This window comes from Pogona vitticeps, chromosome 1 (assembly GCF_051106095.1).
Source record: "Pogona vitticeps strain Pit_001003342236 chromosome 1, PviZW2.1, whole genome shotgun sequence".
Taxonomy (NCBI): domain Eukaryota; kingdom Metazoa; phylum Chordata; class Lepidosauria; order Squamata; family Agamidae; genus Pogona; species Pogona vitticeps.
The window spans coordinates 229,043,335-229,049,334 of record NC_135783.1 but is presented as its reverse complement, the minus strand read 5'-3'; positions in this window follow the sequence as shown (position 1 = coordinate 229,049,334).

Below are 6,000 nucleotides of genomic sequence, written 5' to 3'. Positions count from 1 at the left end.
GGGGAGGGTGGGAGAGCGGGGGGATCCGGATGCCTGTCAGGCATCCCGGGCTCGGATCCCACCCGCCGCCGGTTACCCAAGGCTGGGTAACCGGCGGTGGGTGGGATCCGAGCCCAGGATGCCTGACAGGCATCCGATCTCCCCATCTTCCCCCCGCGGCTTGGATCGGACCTGCGGGGGCTAGCCCTGCCATGGCTGGACTCTTGGGAGTCCAGCCATGGCAGGGCTAGCCCCCGCGGGTCGGATCCAAGCCGCGGTGGGAGAGTGGGAGAGCGGGGGGATCCGAGCCTCGGCAGTTGCCAAAGAGCCCGGCCATGCCTTCCACCCTTCCCCCACGGCTGGGATCCAAGCCGTGGGGAGAGGATCGGAGGCATGGATGGGCTCTTCGGCAGCCGCCGAGGCTTGGATCCGAGCCTCGGCAGTTGCCGAAGAGCCCGGCCATGCCTTCCACCCCCCTCCCCGCGTCTTGGATCCCACCCGCGGCCGACTACCCCAGGCATGGTCCCCCTTTGTGCCCTTTATACCTCTGGGCTCCACAAAGGTAAATCCGCCCTTTTCGCTGCCACCAGGTATTATACCAATACCAAATCAACAATATTTCAAATAACTAGGAAAAAATATATATAAAGATATGTCTTTACTGTGATTTTGGTTACAAACATTTCCTGGACTCCTCTTTCAGAGACCACCCAACCAGTGTCTCTCACAACCTGGCCTGACGAAGGATTCCATTGCAATAATCCAAAGAATTTAGAAAGCAATGGTTCCAAAGCCAAGACAAGTGCTTTCTGTATACTTGTGTCCTTGTTTCCAATTTGTGACTAGTAAGGAAAACAAGGCAGGCCTCCTATGTTTTGGGTGCAGGGCCAACAGTACCTGGGCCACTCTTTGTGATGTCCCTTTGTGATGCAATTCATCATCTCCATAAACCTCTGGTCCAGGAGAACAACCATCCATCTGGTGGGTGACCAGCGCTCAGCTGTGTTGATCCAGTGATGGAGAAGACCCAGCGCAAGCTCCTGGTTGCTCTTAGGAAAATGTTGGCAGCCCTAATCAGATATCTCATCTTTCTTCTTGTTATCACTGATAACATTATGGTTTCATTTTAATATCCTTTTGAAACTTCTGCAGACTTTTCCTTTGGTTCATATCATGTTTGAGTCCATGAGGAGGCACTTTGCTACAACCATCTATTTGGTGGATCACCCGCGCTCTGGCAGCTGTGTTAATCCAAGGATGGAGAACACCCAGCACAGGGTTCCGGTTGCTCCCAAGGAAGCCTTTGCAGCCCTAATCAGGTACCTCATCTTTACTCTTATTTCCTTGTTCATAACATTATGTTATAGTGTTATCCTCTTGAAACTCCTAGAGTTTCACTTTTATTCAAAAAATCTGTGAATCAACCAAGAGATATTTCAGGTGCCTCTTTGCTGTCTGTGAAATGCCACCCCAGCTTTCCAGCGCCCAAGTGAAGGTAGGTTGTTGCATTACTGTTGTTGGCTTGCTTTCCATAGTAAATAAAATTCATAGACACAGAAAGCGTATCTAGTGTTCGTTCTCTACAAAGAGAAAATTGGAAAACGGGCGTTTGCTAAAAAGACATGGGAACATAGTTTTTCTTTACTCTCATTAATGCTGGACCTTTCTCTTCATCTTTCTCTTTATTGTAGCTCCATCAGCAAAGACCGGCAAAGGGGCATGTGTCAGGGTGCAAGGATTGGGAGAAAAGAACGGAGGACAAGTCTTTCCACCCTCATTGAAGTCTGGCATCCTCCATTACTGAGACTCAGCACCGAAGAAGACCTGGCAAGTAACTTGAAGAGAACTGCCCAATGTAGGACGGGACTTCCCAAATGGGTTCTGCAGCCCCCCACCATTTTTCTGCCTCCTAGAGCCCCTTCCAATGTGCAGTTGGAACAAGCACACCCATGGCTTCCTTCCCAAAGGAAATCTTTTTGCGTGGTTACGGATCATTGTCAGAGGGAAGATGGTGACCGTGAAGGCCCACTGGAAGAGGATCCAACCTGCAGAAGGGAAAGAGAGCAAGATCACAACACACTAAACACACGTCTATCCCCAGGAGAAGTGAGAATTGGTGTCAAGAAGACATTAAAGAAAAAGCTGTCACCAGGAGAAGTGAGAGTCGGGTTCAAGAAGCATTGGCAATTAAAGGAAGCCACTGTTGCTTCCCACCAGCTCCTCTTTTTGCCACCAAGTTGGAAGGCCAACAGAGGAGAGGATCCAACCTGCAGAGGGGAAACAGAGCAAGAGGCGAACATACCAGACACAGGTCTATCCCCAGGAGAAATGAGAGCCGGTGCCAAGGACAAAGGACAGACAAAACTATCCCCGGGAGAAGTGAGAGTCGCTTCCAAGAACCATTGGCGATTCAAAGAAGCCACTGTTGCTTCTCACCAGCTCCTCTCTTTGCCACCAAGTTGGAAGGCCAACAGAAAGGCTAAAGAACCAGAGGGGAGATACTCCATTCTATTCTCAAAAGAAAGTGAAACCTCTCACTCGGTTTCGGCAAAGCAAGGGGAGGAAGGTTCTTCTTTGCTCTCAGAGGTCAGCAAACCCCAGAACTCTGGCTCACTCCATCGTTTTTCATATTGTCCCTCTGGGGACAATGATGTTCTCCACTATGGTTCCTCAAAGAAGATGGAAGAAGGCTCCTGTTCTCTTCCTTTCCTGGCTCATCCAACCCGAGATTGTTTAGAAACACAGGAATCCCAGAAAGAAGATGCTGCAGGCCAAGGCCCCTTTATCAAAAATGATCACTACCCATCATTTTGGACCACTGGAGGGGGAGACATCACTAAATCTCAAAAACGCCAACTCATGGAGCCCGTGGGAATAAAACAGAAAGCCAAGCAGGTAAAGGACCTATTCAAGCCATTGCACTCATTATTTGCAGGCATGAAAAAACATTCCACCTCCAAGGCCTTCTGGGATGAAGAAAGCAGAATGGGAGAAAGTGACTTTGTTCCACGAGAGACTCAGTTTGAGGCTTCAGGAGAGCATTCAGTGTTTGGGTGGAAGGACGGTTTTCGGAGAGTGGGAGAAGGCCATGAATCTCAGAATGGAGAGGTCACAAAAAGGAAATGTTGGCCAGTACCAGCATCCTGGATAGGAAACTGCATCTCCTGCACTGAACGGAAGAATGGAGGGGTAAACAAGGAATCTCAACGCTTGATTGGAGAGAAAAAGATGGGAAGTGCCAGAAGGAAAGGGGTGTTTCATCTGCCATGGAGGAAGAAAAGGTCTCCAAGAACTGTTGTTGGAGAGCCTTCCACAATGGAGACTCCAGCTGGAGATGATTCCGTTTCTAGGAAAGACAAAGAAGACCTAAGTACCGGAGCAAAAGAGGAATCCATCAAAGCCCCATTCATCCATAGTGGACCCAGCCAAGCATTTGGGGTCACCAGAGAGGCAAAGGCCCCTGGGTATGAAGAAGGCCAACATAAGCAGCCTGTGGGAGAAGTCCATGTAGGTTGGGCCTCAGAGAAACCTCTGAAAGAACAGCTTTCTGGAAACACCCCATCAATCCACCATAGGGTCAGTCAGGGCAGTAGGATGACCAGCGGGGGAGAGAACCCCAGGTCAAAAAACCAAATCATGGCAAACAGCAAAGGATGCCATCAACCTTCAAATGCAGGGAGTGCGGATGGAAATGAAAAGAAAAGGAGTTCCATCATTGGGAGGTGTACATCCATCTTCTCTCTGTGCTGCATGTGTGTGTGTGTGCCAAAATCTCCATCAGGGCTGCACACCAGGAGTCGCTCTTGATGCCCATTTAGTTCCAGTTTGGGATGACCCCTTCCCCTGTGTGCACACAGGGTGAGGTTCCCTTGCAGTGGGGACAAAAATTACACAGAACATTGGGCCAAATCCATATAGTTTATTATTTATTGTTATTAATTTATTTATTTATTTATTACTACTACTACTAGGTTCATAGATGTTTTATTATGTTGCACTCATTAAACTTGGATATTAAACACGTTTCTTTGTTTATATTGCTTCACATCAATCACTGGACTAAGATCTGATGACTGTCCATCTATTTTATTATACTTCTATCCCAGTGATGGCGAATCTATGGCACGCATGCCACAGCTGGAACACAGAGCTATCTCTGTGGGCATACGAGCCATAAGTTGCCATAGAGAAATACTTACCCGTCCTCCGATCCTGGACTTTGGCACTCACCTCTGCTGGTGCAGTGGTCCAGCAGAGGGGTGCAATGGCAAAGATGATCCCATAGGGAGACAGTGCAGGGCCATTGGCACAGAGCAGTGGCCGCTCACAGGCTCTTCCTCACCCATTCTCAAGGGAACATGCCATGGAAGACAAAAAGTAAAGTAGACCAGCTGATATCAAGAGGATTCAGCTTTTTTGTAATGTATACTGTAGAACCCCGTAACAGTTATGGGATAGGAAAAGCCACCATCAGGAAATGGAAAATGTTACCATGGTTGGACTTAGTAGTTGTACACAATAGTGTCAAAGTAACTGCATCATTGCAGGAGTTACCTCTGTCTCCATTGACTTGCTTCCACCATTTTGCACCCCCCTCCTCATGTAACAACCATTTAATATAGTTTGAGAAACTTGCCTTGGTTGCCATAGGTAATAATAATGTTACAGCTTTCTATAGTGACCTATTGCAGCCCCTCAAGAGCAAAACTATAAATTGGGAAAAAAAAATAAGAGCAATTTTGATGAAGGCAAGGTAGTCTCTCCAGATTTTCACAAAGTATTTGAAAAGGAAACGCAGTTGCTCCTCTAAATGGAATGGTGACAGTGGTAGGGGTACAAAGAGGTGAGCCTTACTTATTTCACAAAACAATTGGTAAGTAAAAGAAGGGAGTAGCAGTTCTCATTAGATCTGCAATTACTACTATGCAAAATTCTTTTTATTACGCATGGCAGAAGTACAGTTTTTTGTTAATGGGTCCTCCATGATGGTTGTAACCATAATTTGTAGAATGGCTTCACTTCAATTTCCTCTCTGTTCCAAAAAGCCTCGTGCCTTGGAAGCTGATACAATCAACTTTTTCATTACCTTTTATCATTTCCTTTGTTGCTGGGCAGGAAACAGGAGTGGTGAACAAATGCAAAATCGCAGAGTCTGTTTTCTGCAGGGCCCATATTCCCCGAAGATAAAAAGCAGGAAGGCGGGGGAGGAGGACATGACAGAGATAGAATCAGTGGACAAGAAATGAGAATCTTCTTGCAAAACCCTAAAATTGTATTCACAGGGAAGGGCAAGGAAGGTAGCCAAAATGGGAAGGAAGGATGCACACTGTATTAGAAACCAATGTTTCCCCATGTATTGCTGTTTAAAGGCAGTATCCCATTCAGAACTGCAGAGTATAACCTGCTTCCAATGGAGCACTCATATCAGCAGATGCCCTTTCGCACCAGAGGTATAAATATTCATGGGGGGGGGGGGAGGAGGATAGAGAAAGGGAGACCAGGGGAGCCATCTTTCCTTGAATCGCCACCTCCCATAGTATGACTGCTTCTTGGCTTGCTGCATTGATAATGCCTAGTTTTGGGTCACCACATTGTGGGAGAGTGGCTAAAAAAACCCATCTTGTCCACCGATCCAATGATGCCTTGGCCCAGCAGGCCTCTAAATCTGTGCATTATCCAAGAAGTAATGGGGCTAAAGAGATGGAAAAAGAAAAAAGAAAAAAATAAATCCAACAACCACCCTGCTGGTAGTGGACAGACCTGTGGGCAAATAGGATATCAACCTAAAACCATTTTTTTTTTTTTTGCAGTTATGAAAGTCATTGGGAGATTATTTGCTGTTAGGGTTGCCACATCTCAAGGTACTAGGGGAAGCTTCAGGAAACTGCTAACCATCTCCGCCAGATGGTGAGACAAAGCTTGAGGAGAAAGTTTGACGTTTGTGAGTGAGGTGGCGATGTAGCCTGGACACTCATCTCCATTCATTCCCTACTGGCACTGGGGCTCACTGCATCATCATGG